The following is a 16,809-nucleotide window of genomic DNA, read 5'->3' as shown; positions in this document are numbered from 1 at the left end:
GCCTCCACCAAGGCCCGCACCCCAGGGCTGTCTCCTACAGCAGCAGTGGAAAGGAGATGAAGAGTTGTTTGGAAATAGTAAAGGTGTAAGGGGCTAATTAACACCCATCCTCCAAAACTCAGCTCAAAGCCCTCCTCCCCTGGGAAGCCTTTCTGGATCACCCCAGCAACAGGGATCTCTCCACTCCCGATCCCCTGTGAAACCAACAATGGGAAGCCCTCACTAGTCCTGATATTTACAGTATGAATGATGCTCATTGAACAAACAATTCCAGGTGTTTATTCCCTACTGCACACAGGCCACGATGGCAGGACCCCGCAGCACCCATGCCGTCTTTGACCTCGACAACTTCAGAGTCTTCACACGCTACGCGGAATCAGTTCCACAGGTTCGCAGGACGTGTGGTGGCTTAGCTCCCAGACCACACCCTCCCCACAGAAGCCACATGACAAGCGGGTAGGGCCCACACCGGCTCACAGTGGCCTGATGAGCCACAATGTCCCTGAAGCTCCTGACACCCAGCAGGTGTTCAATCAATGTTATTTCTCCTTCCACACTAAAGACATAGGACTGTTCTTTGGTTGCTGTGTTTTTTTTAAGTTTATTTATTTTGAGAGAGAGAGAGAGAGAGACAGTGTGTATGTGCCAGCTGGGGAGGGGCAGAAAGAGGGAGAGAGAGAGAATCCCAAGCAGGCTCCTGGCTGTTAAAGCCCAGTCCAAGGCAAGGGGAGGGGCTCAATCCCACCAACCGTGAGATCATAACCTGAGCTGAAATCGAGTCAGCCTCTTAACCGACTGAGCCACCCAGGCTCCCCAAAGATATAGTACTGGTCTAACACCAACGTTTCAAAACTCAAATCAGATGCCAGAAACCATTCCCCCTTTTAGAGACACTTTGGTTCACGGATAATTCGGGGAAAGGGGTGTCCCTATTCTGAATGCTGAAGGCAGCATTCACTGATTCAACATACATTTCTTAAGTACCTATTATGCACCAAGCCCTGGGAATAAAAAGAGAAGACGTAGTTCCTGCCCTTAAGACACCTGCTCACCAATAAATGTAGCAGAGTTAGGGAAATACAATGCGGGAGTCGAGTGTGCAGAGGGGCCAGGGAGGAGCAGATGCTAAATTACAGGCAAGACCGGTGAAATCTAGGAAGGCTTCCCGGAGAAGGTGACGTTAATGGACTGAGTCCACGGAAGGCATGTAATAGACAAGCAAAGATTTCTGAAGTGGATGAGGGGTTACAGATACCCATGAAGGTGCCATGGAAACACAGGTCGGCACAGCTGGAGTCAAGCACGGGTAGATGGAGGAACAGAGGAGGCCAGGCAAGCCCGCAGCCGCCAGGCCACCAAGGCCAGGCCTCTCGGATTAAACCCAAATGTCCATTCACTCAACATCTCTTCACTGAGAGGACTTGTAAGCCAGCGGTTCTCAACATTTTTCATCTCAGGACTCCTTTTCACTCTTTTGGAGTGGAGGCTCCCAGGGCTTTTATTTTTATGGACATCTATCAATCAGTTACTACCTAAGAAATTAAAACACATATTTTAAATATGTATTAACTCGTTTAGAAATACCAATAGATTTACGTATTAACATACATAGCATGCTTTTTATAAAAGATTTTCCAAAAACAACGGAGGGAGAAGAGGGGCACGGGCTTTACATTTTTGCAAACAACGGGGGCTGATGGGAAGACGGCTGCTCCCCACTCAGTCCGCCGCCACGTCACCACGCTGTGCCCTGAAACGCTCCGCGGAACACCCCCCAGGATGAGGGTGTGGGAGGCCAGCAACATCTCAGCGTCACTATAAAAATGGTTCTGACTTCGCGGACCCCTAGAAAGGGTCCCCGCAAGGATCGCTGGAGTCGCACACTCTGAGAGCAGCTATTTGGGGAACGAGAGGCGGTGGGGGACACAGCTATAGCAGCGACCCAAACACGAAAGTCCCCGCTCTTGGGGGCGGGGGTTCACATTCTAGCTGGGGAGAGACAAATAAGAAAAACGCAGTATGCCATGGTTATAAGTGCTATGGAGAAGAAAACGGGAAAGGCCAGGGAGGCTGGGGGCGGGGGGGGGGGGGGGGGGGGGGAGAGAGAGGGAGGGGGAGACTGCCAGTTTAAATAGCTTAGTCAGGGAAAGTGACATTTGAGCAAAGACTTGACATAGGTGGAGGGCTCTCTACCATCTACCATCCACGGGGATGTATGGATGAACGGTCAAGCAGCTACCAACACCTTGGAATGTGCTCCCGTGCTCACAGAAGAGCAGCCAGGGGGTGACAGAGGGGGAGGGTGTGGGAGAGGAGGTCAGAGGGCAGGGGTGGGGCAAAGCAGCTGCGGGGAGCCTTTGAAGCCCCTAAGAGGACTCTGACTTTTGCTCTGAGTAGGTGGGAGGCACACAGGTTTCTAGAGGAAGGTCTGACTGACTTTGATTTTTTTTGAATGATTATTTTTGAGATGGGGGGGAGCGAGGGGGAGGAGGGGCAGAGAGAGGTGGGGACAGAAGATCCAAAGCTGACCCTGTGCTGACAGGAGAGAGCCGGATGTGGGGCTCTGAGTCTGAGCCACGCAGGCACTCCCTGACTTTGATTTTTATTTTTTTTTTATTTTTTTTCAACGTTTATTTATTTTTGGGACAGAGAGAGACAAAGCATGAACGGGGGAGGGGCAGAGAGAGGGAGACACAGAATCGGAAACAGGCTCCAGGCTCTGAGCCATCAGCCCAGAGCCTGACGCGGGGCTCGAACTCATGGACCGCGAGATCGTGACCTGGCTGAAGTCGGACGCTTAACCGACTGCGCCACCCAGGCGCCCCTTCTGACTTTGATTTTTAAATGAGTTACTCTAACTGACTGCTGGGCTGGGAAGAGACAGGGTAGGTAGGGGTGGGGGTTGGGGGGCGTGGGGGGAGGGGTGGAGGTGCAGAGGGAGAACAGTCAGGAATCTCCTGCAGTCACCCCGATGCCAGGCGGCAGTGGCCGGGACCACGGTGGGCAGGGGGAGGTGGCGAGAAGCAGGCAGACTCAAGATAGATTTTGAAGTTGCAACAGGGAAATAGCTGAAGTAACTTAAGCAAGGAGTCACATGCTCAGATTTGCTTTCAGAAGTTCTCTCACCGAACAGAACATTCACATGGCCTGAAGAGCCACCTCACAGCCCATTTGCCATCGAGGGGGAAATGCGTGTTAGCAATAGACGGGGGCTGGAGGTCTAGCTTAGCACGGCTGGCGGTGCGGCGGCCAGACATCATATGCCTCTGAACGCAGCATCCCGGACCTTCTGCCACATCCCCTGTGCGGCGTTTATACGGGAAATGTGTGTGGCCTGAGCCCAACGACAAGGAACCTGTGAAACGAATCCAGAACGCTGGTGTTCTGCAGATCACCAGCCCGGAAGGCATCAAAAAGTCAAAAGCAGTGGGGTTGAACTAGATTGGGGGATTCCAGAGACACGCCACAGCCAAGATAATGTGTGAACCTTGAGTGCATCCTGGTCGAGTCAAATATCTGTCCCAAAGGACATTTGAGGAACAACTGGGACATTTGTGGATATGACCTGCAGATTAGATGAGGTTTTATTTTACAGTGATTTTTTTTTTTTTTTTTTTCAGATGGAGAGTGGCAGCGTGTGGGAGAATGCCTTTTTTGGAAAGCTGAACGCTGGAGTATCTAAGAGTGAGGTCACAAGGCTGCAGCTTCCTTTCAGCTGGGTTGGCAAAAAAGCATTGCACGGGGAGAGAGAGAGAGAGAGAGAGAGAGAGATGAGGGAGAGAGAGAAATGTTAAGACAAGATGTTAACAATTGGTAACCAAAGGCATGCAGGTGTTCTTGAAACTCTTTCAACTTTTCTGTGGGTTTAAAAAAATTGGGGCGGAGGGGGGGGGGCGGCCCTGGGTGGCTCAGTCGGTTGAGCATCCGCCTTCGTCCAGGTCAAGGTCTCGCAGTTTTTGAGTTCCAGCCCTGCGTTCTGAGAGCTCAGAGCCTGGAGTCTGCTTCAGATTCTGTGTCTCCCTCTCTCTGCCCCTCCCCGGCTCATGCTCACTCTCTCTCTCTCGCGCTCTCGCTCTCTCTAAAAAATAAATAAGTAAACTTCAAAATAAATAAATGTTTAAGTTCATTTCCCCTTTCACAACTCGATCGTAGGACTACTGATTTGAGGCTTCTCTAGCAACCAGGGTTCTCCAGCTTGCAAAGGAGAAAGGGCCTCTCCTGACCCCACCCAACCACGCCCCAGGCATCAGAACCAGGGAACAAAAGAGTGCGCCCCACATGCCCCTGGGCACGCGGACTTCCTGAAAACCTGCTGTACGCACTGGTTGTTTGCGGAGTGCCCCGTGATGTAGTAACAGCCAGGGCATGTCGGGTCTGCCCAAGGGGAATGTGGACAGCCAGCTCCGGGGGTTTGCAGCAACTTGGAGCCCCTCCCCCAGTGCCTGGCGCAGGGCCCAGCATGTGCAGCTGGTGATTAAGGGTGAACGCTCAGGGAGTCCCCAGCACGGCTTCCAACAGGAAGAGGGCTCACGCAGGCCCCCTCCACCCCTGCATTCCACATCACTACCCAGGCCCAGCAAGCCTTGCCCTAGCTGCTTTGTGAATTTCCCTAAACAAGCAGAGAGCAAGGCCCCGGTAGGTCTTGGTGGAGGGGGCAGGCAAGTAACTCACGACCGTCCTGCCGGGATTCCAGAACCTACAACCTTCAGGGATTCAGAGGTACTTACCCTCATGTTTCAGGTGCACCGGGAAACTTTTTTTTTTTTTTTTTTTTGCCAAAATGAGATTTGACGCAACGCACGAACTGTGGTGCTGTTGCCTGATTATTTTTAATGCAGTTCTTTGTACCGTTCTTTCACCATCTCTAACGTTTTAATCTTTTCACTATAAACCATTGAGAAAGCGGGCAAGAGCCTTCTCTGGCCTGGAATGAATGCCCTAACCAAATGTATCAGTAACTGCTAACCAGAGCTAAATATAGGCTATAACAGGAACCTACCTATTATCCCTCCAAGAAAGCCGACTAGAAAACAGGCCCCCGTGGGCTCCGGGACAAGCTCCTGCCTATGTAGGAAGAGAGGCCTGGAGGAAGGGAGAAGGGGGTCACTCTTCACCTTCAGTTCCTCCTCCCCTGCTTGAAAAAAATTAGGACCAGAGAACACACACAATGAACCATCACGACGCAATCCTGGCGCTCCAACTGCCAGCTGAGGGAGGAGGTGAAGGTCGCTCACCACTCGACGGACGAGGCTGGCCTGGGGCCACCTGGCAAAGAGCGCAGCCAGCCGGAGGCCCTCGGCCACTCAGGAGCTGTGTGACCTTGGACAGGCCACTTCCCTCTCTGAGCGCTAAACAGGAATGCTAACACCAAAGGGTACTCAGAGGACCCCAGGAGAAAGAGAAACTCCTTTGTAAACTGTAAGGTGCTATAACACATCACGAGAACCCCCATTTTTTCTTTAAAAGTCAGCAGATACAAAGACCGTGTTAAGTGCCTTCACCTGACCAGGAGGTACCTACTCTTCCTTTCAAACAACTGCCGTTTCTTATTAAAATAAACACGATCCTGACCTCATCTACCGACGTGCATGAAATCGTAGACTTGAGATACAAAGTATTTTCTTACACACATATTACACTTCAAAATGTTCCCCCAGGGACCACCTAAAAACCTCTTGTGAACCACCAGGAATAAGCAGATGGACGCTGTTCTGGCCGAACCGCCTTATTCTGCAGATGGGAATCTGAGGCCCACAGAGAGGTTATCACTCCCATGAGGTCGCACAGCATATTAGCCGCTGGACGGCAGCTGTGACCCGGGTCTCCAGACTCCCAAGCCAGTGCTCTCGCCACCACAAGCTGGCCTCTCTCGTCAGGAAAGAGTTCTCACGCCCTGGCCTACCCTCTCCCGATGGAAAAGTTAAAACCACAGGGATGGACACTGAAGGATAGTGATGCCAGCTCCATTTCTGCCTTCCTGCACTTCCATAACCAATCATGACCTGAGCCTAAATCAAGAGTGGGACACTCAACCGAGCCACCCAGGAGCCCCGATTGCTAGCTTTAAAAAGACAAAACAGTAGGATCCAGAAGAGATGACCGGATTAGACAGCGGGCAGCATGGGGGGACTTCCCGACTGCAAAAAGGAAAGTTCAGTTCTAAGAGAGGCCAGCACCAGAGGAGACCACAGTGGAGACAGAAGACAGAAACAGGCCCTACTCCTACACAGGGACTGTAGGTCGCTGAACAACCCCTGTCTTCATCTTCTTTCTGCCCTGATCATGAGTCCCCCACTCTTGGGATGGAAAGAGTCAAGTGGCCACCGCCACCCCTATGGGAGCCCAACTGTTTGTCCACCGCTAAGTGACCCGACAGAGCCTCCTGGGAGCCGCTGGCCGGCCCCGCCCCCATCACAGGCTGTCTGCAGCTGCCCTGAGCTCTCTGCTAGGACTCCGTGAGTGACAGCCTCTCAAGGGACACGGACAGTGCTCGCTCATCTCTCCCCCCAGCCCAGCGCAGGGCCAGCCAAACAGTGAGCCTGGGCCAGAGGCTGGGCAGAACCAAAGTCAGAGGCCTGAGTTCCAGGCGGCTGCCTGAATCCTCTCTGGCCCTGCAGGGACCAGCCTTCCCTGATGCACACAAGGCCACACATCAGGCCTCTGTCCCGGGCACAGCAGCAGTCCCGTTTACGGTATGGACACCGGTACCCCAGATGGAAAGGGTAATACCGAGTGAAATCACCGACTGGTGCCCATCGTCCCCTCTGAATGCTCAACGGAGGTTGTCCCATTGGCCTCAGAGTTTTAGCACCAGAAGCCGTTGCTGTGTGGTCTGGTGTATTTCCTCCCCTTTGAAAAGAGCAGGTCGCACCAGATGTCCTCTCTGGCCTGGGCCCCGAGGGGGGAAACAGAGAAGACTAAGGTGTCATTTTTCCACCTAGAGGGTCAGCCCTTGACAGAGATGGAGCTGACCTCCGGCAGACACAGCCAGAAGTGATGTGTGGTTTCCTGTCCCACTGGATGGCCTGGACTGTAGAGGAGCTTCGGGGATAACCTTGAGGAGGTAGGAAAGGGGCCTGAAGGACCAGGAGGGGGCCGGGCAGAGGGGAGTGCAGAAGGGAGCCTGCAGGAGGGAGGGCGGGACCCTGCAGAGGGTGACTACTGGGCCTGGACGTGGAGGTCGGACACCCCTCTGCAAAGGCTCGGCCTGGAGGCAGCACGTTGGGGGAAGAGCGCTTCTCGATGGATGGGAGAGGAGAGAGTCTGGCTGCATGACCACGGACACGTCACCCTCGACTCTCTGTGCTTCAGATTCCTTGTCGGTGGGAAGCAGACACCGTTATACCTCCCACAGGGGCCTGGTAGGTGGGGCGGTGCCTGCTGGGCTCCAAGTGGAGCGTCTCGTGCACCAGGCATCAGCACAGGTGCCCGGAGCAGGCGTCCCTGGGCAGGACCCCTGCGCTCACGGGGTGTGGCCCAGAGGGAGGGGTGCCATCGTGCGCCCTGCCTCACCAACACTGTTTCACCTCTTTGGATCCTCAGAACAACCGCTGTGAGCCTGGCAGACAGGGGCACTTGTCCCGTTCTAGAGCTGAGGAGACTCAGGCCCCCATGAGGGGAAGTGACCGGCACAACCTACCATTTGCAAATCGCCCCCCTTCCCCACCAGACTATTTCACTGTGGAAAAGTGCCTGCTGTGTCTTCTTTCGTTTTTCCCAAAGGGGACTTTCTCATCAAGGCAGGCATTTGCATCTTGGCCTGCAGGAAATAAACATTTGCTTGCAGGGTAGAAGGGAAACCGCTTTGGCCTGGTCAGGACTCCGGGGGCTCAGAGCCCTCCTCCTTCCTGCTGGGAGAGCCGGAACCACCTACTCTCCCCACTGCTGGAAGCCCCTCCCAGGATGCCATGTGTGGCCTTGGACAAGTCACATCGGCTTTCTGTGCTCCTTCCTGTCCCTTACCAAGGGATGGGCTGTGCTGGTTGCAGCACAGTGGGGCCACGGAGGTGCTTGGGGTCCCGCAGTCAGTTCCTGCGCGCCCACAGTGAGCTGGGTGCTGTGCTGGGTGCAGTGTGCTTGGCAGAGGGCAGAGGCCAGCCCCCAGGCCCTCCCACTGCAGACGGGGGCCAAGTCCCCTGCTCGAGTGGAGTCGGGTGCTGGCTTCTGGGGCTGGTGCCAAATTCTGAGCCTGGGTCACTTCCTGAGGTCCAAAGGACCTTGTCGATCAGTGGGCCTCATTGACTGTGTCTGGAGGCTTCTGATCCTGGAGGATTTTACAAGTACACACCAGGCCCCATCTTCAGAGTTGATGCAGTGCGTAGTACGGGGGGGGACCCAGGCACCTATCCTTTTTAAACCTACCCAGGTGATTTGAGCATGCAGGTCGGCGTGGAAGATGCCGCTCTGATGGTGCCCGCGAGGGAATTCTGATGAAACCAGCCAGGTTTCCAAGCCAACACTCTCTCCGTGTGAATCCAGAGTGAAGCGCTGAGCCTTCCCCAGCCTCCTGGACCATCTGGACAGCGTCTGGGAAGTTAGCGCACCACGCGGGAGAGGCTTGCTGCTTCAAATGGTGAAGGGAGAGCTAGGGGATGTGGGAGATCATCTGGGAGGCCAGGCTTCTCGGGGGGACTGGGATGTGCCCAGGGAGCGGGGGGTGGTCGCTGAGCTCTAGAATTTTGTTTTCCTTTTGGTTATCTTTACAACGTTCTTTTATCTGTTCTAAAGGTAACCCTTCTCTGTAGTTAACTTTGTAACTTAAAGAAGTTTCTATAGAACCAGACTTGAGGGGTCTTTCTGAGTCGGGAATTCACACTTGGGGAGTCGAGCTATGATTTTTTCCCCCCTTAAATTATGTCCTCAGCTTGAGAACTACTGACACCCGGGCATCATGTTGGAACACTGGTTGTGATCTCACTGACCTGCAGCTCTGTCCCCGGGAGGAGAGATGTGGCAGGGGGTGGCCTAGCCCCATTTTCCAGATGGGGAAACAGTTCCAGACAGGCGAGATGTACTTGTTTGGGGTCATGGTGATTTTAGTTAGTGAGAGGATGGGGACTCCATTTCTGACTCTGACCACTGAGCTCTGCTGTGGATTGAATGCCCCCTCCCCAAACAAGATAGGTTCATGTTTGTGAACGTAACCTTATTTGGAAAAGGGGCCCTGGCAGGTATAATTAGGTTCTGAATCTTGAGATGAAACCATCCTGATCACCTGGGTGTGCCTTAAGTCGAATGACAAGCGTCCTTACAAGAAAAGGCAGAGGGAACTTCGAGACAGAAGAACGACACAGGCACAGAGGGAAAGACCCCGTAAAAGTGGAGGCAGAGGCAGGCAAGCCACCAGAAGCCTGTAGAGGCGGGCAAGGATTTCCCCCACAGCCTCTGGAGGTAGACGAGCCTTGTGACACGCTGGATTTAGACTTCAGACCTCCAGGATGGCGACAGCACATATTTCTGTTGCCGTAAGCCACCCAGTTGTTACGGCAGTCCCGGGGAACTTGTGATTTGTGGAAACAAAACACAAGCCCCTTCTTTCGGCTGCACCAGGCGGTCTCACTAGGGAGAGGCCCAACGGAGCAGACAAAACCTCTTTCCCTTCTAGTGGGCTGTGCTGAAGCCTGAGAAGACCCGGATGGGGTTTGGGGGAGGAGCAAGGCCGGCTTGGGGTGAGGCCTTTGGCCCTGCCCCTCCCTCCGCCCCGCCCCCTCCCTCCGCCCCGCCCCCTCCAGGTCCCTGCCTGCCCCACAGGCCAATGGCTGGGCTCTACATCTGCTTTCTTAGGGGATCCCGGTCTTCAAGGAAAGCCCTGATGGAAGGAGGGGAAAACAGGGGAAAGGAATGTGAGTTAGCTCTCAGGAAGGACTTCCTGGTTGTAAAAGCAGTTTAATCGAAATTGCTTGCCAAGCGGGGCTGTAAAACATTTAGGATTCTCTTACAGACTTTCAGAACAGGAGTGTCACCTGTTACTTGGCAGTTAGAAGGTGACTTGGACTGCCATTTGGGCCAAACTTCCAAGGACCATGGAGGGCATCTGATGCAACCCCTGCCTTTCAAAGGGGGAGGAAATACACCAGACCACACAGCAACGGCTTCTGGTGCTAAAACTCTGCGGCCAATGGGACAACCTCCGTTGAGCGTTCAGAGGGGACGATGGGCACCAGTCGGCGATTTCACTCGGTATTACCCTTTCCATCTGGGGTACCGGTGTCCACACCGTAAACGGGACTGCTGCTGTGCCCGGGGACAGAGGCCTGATGTGTGGCCTTGTGTGCAGCAGGGAAGGCTGGTCCCTGCAGGGCCAGAGAGGACTCAGGCAGCCGCCTGGAACTCAGGCCTCTGACTTTGGTTCTGCCCAGCCTCTGGCCCAGGCTCACTGTTTGGCTGGCCCTGCGCTGGGCTGGGGGGAGAGATGAGCCAGCACTGTCCGTGTCCCTTGAGAGGCTGTCACTCACGGAGTCCTAGCAGAGAGCTCAGGGCAGCTGCAGACAGCCTGTGATGGGGGCGGGGCTGGCCAGCGGCTCCCAGGAGGCTCTGGCGGGTCACTTAGCGGTGGACAAACAGTTGGGCTCCCATAGGGGTGGCGGTGGCCACTTGACTCTTTCCATCCCAAGAGTGGGGGACTCATGATCAGGGCAGAAAGAAGATGAAGACAGGAGTTGTTGAGGGACTTTATTAAATCCTAGCTGGGTCGTGTGGTTTATATAGGCTGTGAACCTGAGTTCTATCTGCCACCTGCCTGACATTCCCGGGCTGAGGAACGCCCTGCGCCTGGGCTCCTGGAAGTGCTTCTCCCAGCCCCACTTGTCCAGCTCTCAGCCTTGCGGGACACTTCTATGACTGCCTGCCTGGACCCACGTGCCCATCAGGCGGCACACGGCTTCTGCCGATAGGTACACCACTACAGCCCAAGAACTAAGGGGTGGGAAGGACCGGGTTCCTGTAAAAGGCCATCTGCACTCCCAAGGGGTCAGACTTCTCCACCTAAGAGTATGGCCACGTCCATCTGCTCTAAGCAGACAGAGCATCACCAGCAGGAAGTGGCCTCCTCTAATAAGACAGACTCCGGAAGTTCTCACATCTTCTATCCCAGCCCCCCTGAGCTCTGCAAGGCCCCAGCGGACACCAGGCCCTACAGTGTGCATGGTGCCTTGGCATCTCTCCTCTTGCAGAAGCCTCCCCAAGGCCTCTCGGGTATCCACAGATGAGAAGTCTAGAGGCTCAGAGAGTCAGTCCTCTCTAGCTGGGGTCACACAGCAGAACGAGCACTTGATCTGTCTCCAACTGGCCCTGCCATTGGGTCCTGACAATGAAACCTCCCTTTCAGTCACTCAGACCCCATACTCCTTAGAGAACCAGGAGCCACCCTCTCCACTCACAACATGGCCCTTCTTAAGCTTCCCCATCTGCCTCAGCCATACTTGCCCACCTCAGGGCCTGTGTACACACTACTCCCTCTGTCGGCGATGTCCTCTATAGGCCTTTTCTATGGCTGGCTCCATCTCATTCCTTGGGCGTCAGCTGAAATGTCAGCTTCTCACAAAGGCCTTCCTTGACCATACCATCCCAAGTAGGAACTCCCATCTCCCCCACTTGCTCCCTAATTTCCTTTTTAGTACCAGTCACAAGCTACACTTATTTACTGGTTTGTCTGTCTTCCAAGGCCTGGACTAAGTCTGTCTTGTTCATAGCTGTTTTCCAGTAAACATCACAGTGCCTGGCATCGACACTAGGCATCAAGTAACTATTTGTTGACCGAATAAGCAAAGAACCTTCTTCACCCTGGAGAGAATGGCAGGTCAGGACCAGACTCTCCCACCTTCCACTAAAATGGAGGTTCAAACCCACTCACAGCCACAGGTTCTCTCTGGAAAAGGTTAATCTTCTCAATCTTGTGTGTCCTGGGCTAACCCAGAAGACATCTTTCCCCTGTCTGTGGAGCCAGTTGGGTACAGAAATTTCATTATCAGTCTCTTATCTGGTTTACTCTGAGCCCCACCCCAGGTTGGCATTGTGAGTCACCTGGAGAGAAGAGGCGCCAGGCAGGGGCACGAAGGAGGGCGGGTGGTTACTCCTGCTTCTCAGCTTCTCAGGAACAAACAACCAAAGATGGCGAGGTCCCAATCGAGTCCCACAATTTAAAACAATGCCTCTCCTACAGCGAGAGAAGGGCTGGTGCACCGAAGCCTAAGCTAAGAGCAAAGGAACTTTCTCGAGGCCTTAGTTTGCTCATCGGCAAAAGGAGTGCACTGGAAGGCTCTCCAAATCCCTTCCGGGTCTGCCTTCTTGATTCTCTGGGTTTTTAAGGCCCCTCGGCCAGGCTGGGGGAAGGGACCCCAGTCCCATTGCTTCCAGGTCTTCTCTGACAGCCTCTTAGGCATGGTGGCTGCTTCTCCAGGGTGAAGTCACTTTCTGCTTGAATTTCACTATTTTCTCTTTGAAATGCTTGCCTAGAACAAGAGGAAAATGGACCTGCCTGAGGATTCAAGCACAATGATAAGTAATAATTCAGGAAATAAAGTAGGTACACATGCGTACGAGGAGATGGCCAAATGAGTGTTTGCCAGCACGTAACAGTGGTTCTCTCCCAGTGACAGAACAAAGGCGACTTTTACTGTCTTCGGTGCACTTACCTGAATTGCCTGAAAGGTTTTTAACTATATGCACATATTATTTTCACAAAAACAATAAGGCTCTTTTCCAAAGTTGGAAATTCCTGCTGGAAACTAAATCTCCTTCCTTTTTCGTCTGGCTTCATCTAGTGCATAACTGGGAGGCCAGGTACACGGCTCCTTCCAGAAATGCTACCCTCCACCCACACCCCGAGCCCCGACAGCAGGGGGAGACCACGGGTGTGGGGGGAAGGGGGGCGGCCGGTGAAGGTCATGGTGACCCAGTGAAGAAACTTCAATCAGGCAACTCCGGTCCTGTTCTTGGTCTGTCACGAACTTGCTATGGGGTCTAAAGCAACCTACTTCCTCTCTCCATGCCCCTTTTTTCCTCAGTAAAGTGAAAAGCTCACTCTAGAGGTGCCTTTAAGGACCCTTCTATGCTCAGTCTTTGGCTTTTGGGTACCTAAGAAAACAGAGATGGGAAAAGATTGGCTAATCCTTAAGTAGTTGACGTCATGTTTATCACGTGCCAGGCATTGTTCTAAGCTCTTCCTACATACTCATCCATTTCATGGTCCCAGCAACTCTCTACTATCACCCATTTTACAGATAAAGCAATTGAGGCACATAGAAATTAGTGCCCAAGTCACTCAAATTATAAATGCTAGAATTGGGATTTGAATCCATGCAGCCTGATATAGAGTCCACACTCCTAAACATTAAACTATAGGAAATACCAGGGCGCCTGGGTGGCTCAGCCAGCTGAGCATCCGACTTCGGCTCAGGTCATGATCTCGTGGTTTGTGAGCTCAAGCCCCGCATCGGGCTCTGTGCTGACAGCTTGGAGCCTGCTTCGGATTCTGTGTCTCCCTCTCTCTCTCTGCCCCTCCCCTGCCCATGCTCTGTCTCTCTCTCTCTCTCTATCTCTCTCTCTCTTCCCCTCCCCCGCTCATGCTCTGTCTCTGTCTCTGTCTCTCTCTTTCTCTGTCAAAAATAAATAAACATTAAAAAACAGGAAAAAAAAAAAACTATAGGAAATATAAAGAATCACAAGCCAAGCTATGATAACGGCATCCATCCTTGGAGAAGGCAAAGAATTAATACTGCCCGTGGCACTTCTTACCTCCCCCACTTAGCCATGCCCACTTCCTTCCCACTCACCCCCCAAGTCCTTTTCTTCCTGGCTAGTCAACATTCCCCAGCCCTGACACCCTTTTGTACCCGACTGGAAATTCTACCGCATTGTCAAGGCAACAGGCTCATGCTTTCTGGATGGCCCGTGTCTCCGTGATCAGCCCAGCCCACTCTGCAGATTCAAAGCCTCAGCAATTCTGACCACCGCTGGCTACACACCCAGCTCAGCCCCTGATCCAGGTGCCCCCACCTCAGGTCCTTACAAGACACAAGTTCGGACCTGACCACCTTAATGCAACAACCTTTCCCCGAGCACTTCCTGTGTCCCCAGCCCCAAGACCAGCATACGGAAAAGGATATGAATGAGCTGCGCCCCTGACCTCTACGAGCCCACAGTCCAACAGGGAAAAACAGTCGTGTAAATGGATCTCTAGGATACCCTGTGGTCAACGCTAAAATTAGAGATGTGTCCCCAGTGGGTTGAGGGCACATGTGTCAGAATGATTCACACTGCATGGTCGGAAGAGGAGGCTCCAAAGTGCCTCTGGGTGAGCTCATTCCTCACGGAGACGTGCTCAGAGACCTACCGGAAGGAGCACTGAACTGGGGATATGGAGATGTGGGGACTCACACCAGCTTTGCGGAGGGACCCTGAAACACGCCCTGGGCCCCGAGGTCCCCATCTGAAAACAAAGGGGACCCCAGGTGTGGGACAGGAGCTCCTGTAAGTGATCAAGGTCATATTCACCTTGACTCATAGGCTGAGAAACGTCTTCATGGCTCACTGCCCTTCCCATCCTGCCCGCCGCATCCAGGAGCAAATCTGTCTTGGTGTCGGTTTGTCTTTCCGCCTCTCAAACACTTGCCAGCCTGCCTTTGGAGCACAGAACTCAGGTCCACAGCCTACATCACCCGAAATATCCAGCCAGGATTTAATAACGTTTTGTTTTCCCTGCACTATTTACCATTACAGCTACATGCTATTTTTGATGATGCACTTTGGTTTCCCATTGGCAGTGATGACATACATAAAGCCTCCTTTGGAAAAAATTTTAACATTAAAAAGTGAGTCAGTTTAAAGTAATATCGTAGATAACACCATAATTGGTATGAACTCTATGTAGGGCAATTTAACAAACATCAAAATTTTAAACACACATACAAAAACAGGCAAAGCGGTTCTAGGCTATTTGATATTCTGACTGTGATTGCCGCCGGAGGGAAGGGGTGGTGACGGGGGTGGGAGCAAGTGGGGGGCTTCTGGCTTCTGCTTCCCGTTCTAGCGGTTGACCTGGGGGCTGATGATGCATGTGTGTTCACTTAGCAAAAATCCATCAGGCTGTGTCCACTTATCATCGGTGCATTTCTGTACGTCGATTGTACGTTCACATATGCCTCAGGCCAGTTCTCCTTCTAGAAACTACCCTGCAGGTAGACACACACGGGTGCAAAATGACACATTCAAAGCTGCTCATTGCACTGCTGTTTGCAGTAACCAAAGATTGGAAACACCCCGAGTTCCCCAGCTGAGGACTGATTGAATGAGTTTGGGCACAGCCTACGGTGAATTCTATCTCGTCATCAGACCGAATGAGGCAACCACTCCCGGATTCGCTCCCGGATTCGCATAGACTTCAATTTAAGTGAGAAGGGAAGGGCAAAACTGTGTATAATGTGCTACCTTGTTTGGGGAAAAAAAAGAATATATGATACATGCACATGTTCATGCCTAGGGCATCCCATGGCTAGAGTATTATCTTAGAAGAAAGTGACAGGAAACTGACCAGGGCAGAACAGGGGAGAGGGGCGGGAGAGAGGCTTATCACCAATGACTGCTCTTTGATAGTATAAAATTTTGCACAGTGCCCTCGCATTTCCTATCTGATGATAAGTTCTAAAGCAAAAAGTCTTACAGAAGGTGCCTGCCTCTGGTGAAACTTATGGTCCCTTCCAGACCTAAAGACTGAGTTGAAAGTGTTACTACTTTGAGCTTATAAAACAAGTAACCCCTGACCCCACCCACATCCCAAGGGATGGTACCAGAGCTAATGGGCCTTCCTAAATGGGTCTCCGATTAACAGCAAGGCCAGTCTAGGACAAATTACTCACTCACACTGGCCTCCGCCCTGCAGAGAAGATCTGGCACCTGGAGCTGCCCTGGCACAGCCGGCAGGTGGCTGACCTCTTGGCATGGGTGGGGGAGGTTTTTAAGCAGAAACACTTCCAGGAATGGGAAGTCAAGGATTTAGTGAGGCAACCTCAGTTGACTAGAGAGGAAAGATTCTGAGTTCTGAGTCCCAGCTGGCCCCAAGAGAAGCAAAGCAAGGGCCATTGAGTGGTCTTCTCTCGAGGCTACAGGGACAGAGACAGAACAAGGCCTTGAAAATTCGAGTTCTGGAGCGCCTGGGTGGCTCAGTTGATTAAGCATCTGACTTTGGTCCAGGTCATGAGCTTGCAGTTTGTTGAGTTCCAGCCCCGCGTTGGGCTCTGTGCTGACAGCTCAGAGCCTGGAGCCTGCTTGGGATTCTGTGTCTCCCTCTCTCTCTGCCCCTCCCCTGCTTGCACTCTCTCTCTGTCTCTCTCTCAAAAAATAAACATTAAAAAAAATTTTTTTAAGACAATTCGAGTTCAATTGTACCTGTGTAACTCTCTTTTGTACAGCACTAGTCACACCCACATGTCACTATCTCCCCATACCACGAGTCCTAAAAACAATCCAATGAGGTGTGGAGCAGGGTATCAATTGCCCATTTTATAGATAGGAACATGGAGGTGCAAAGGAGGTTAAGAGTAAGAGACAGGTCAATGATTACATCTGGAGGGTGGCAGTGAAGCCAGAAACACAGTCCCCACCTTCTGGCTTCTGATCTTCCCACCTCCCCCCCACCATCAACCTTAGCCTTCTCTCAACTGTGACCTTCAGAGAGTAGAGCTCCTGTGGCCTGACAAGCAAGGAGCAGGCAAAGAATCCAAGAATCAGAACCGAGGGGCCTATGAGACCATCTGGCCCCGCAGTTTATAACCCTGACTGCAAATCAGAATTACCTGGGGAGCTTAAATAGTT

At 52.7% G+C, this 16,809-nt stretch overlaps 1 protein-coding gene and 1 long non-coding RNA gene across 3 annotated transcripts in view; one reads left to right on the top strand and one right to left on the bottom strand.

Annotated features, from left to right (window-relative positions):
* TSPAN15 (tetraspanin 15) overlaps nt 1-16,809 on the bottom strand; it is a 50,088-nt gene that overhangs the window by 31,447 nt on the left and 1,832 nt on the right. The window lies entirely within an intron of this gene.
* LOC123380794 lies at nt 6,850-8,780 on the top strand. The gene is made up of 2 exons (XR_006586979.1): nt 6,850-7,063; nt 8,366-8,780. It is a non-coding gene; the product is annotated as an uncharacterized LOC123380794 (long non-coding RNA).

This window comes from Felis catus, chromosome D2 (assembly GCF_018350175.1).
Source record: "Felis catus isolate Fca126 chromosome D2, F.catus_Fca126_mat1.0, whole genome shotgun sequence".
Lineage (NCBI taxonomy): Eukaryota > Metazoa > Chordata > Mammalia > Carnivora > Felidae > Felis > Felis catus.
The sequence above is the reverse complement of the archived record's forward strand: the minus strand, read 5'-3'. Positions and strand labels throughout refer to the sequence as shown.